Here is a 276-nt window from a genome sequence, read left to right on the forward strand (position 1 = left end):
CTTGGATAATTACTTTAAATATTATATTATAAAAAATTTGATCAATTAGGATAATAAATTGTCTTTATCAAATCTATTCACATAAAAGAGTAACAAATATATAGTCAAAATCTAGTCATGTAATAAGTAACCACCATGTAATATATCTGGCACCCATGCTTCTTCTTCTTAAGAATTCTTTCTCTTCTTTGAAGCTATGTATTCGTGTATTTGGGGAAACACCCCTCTTTCTTTTTTGGAGGATGCTCTCATAAAGATGCGTAAAATATCTTTTTG

The sequence above is a fragment of the Arachis ipaensis genome, chromosome B02 (assembly GCF_000816755.2).
Source record: "Arachis ipaensis cultivar K30076 chromosome B02, Araip1.1, whole genome shotgun sequence".
Lineage (NCBI taxonomy): Eukaryota > Viridiplantae > Streptophyta > Magnoliopsida > Fabales > Fabaceae > Arachis > Arachis ipaensis.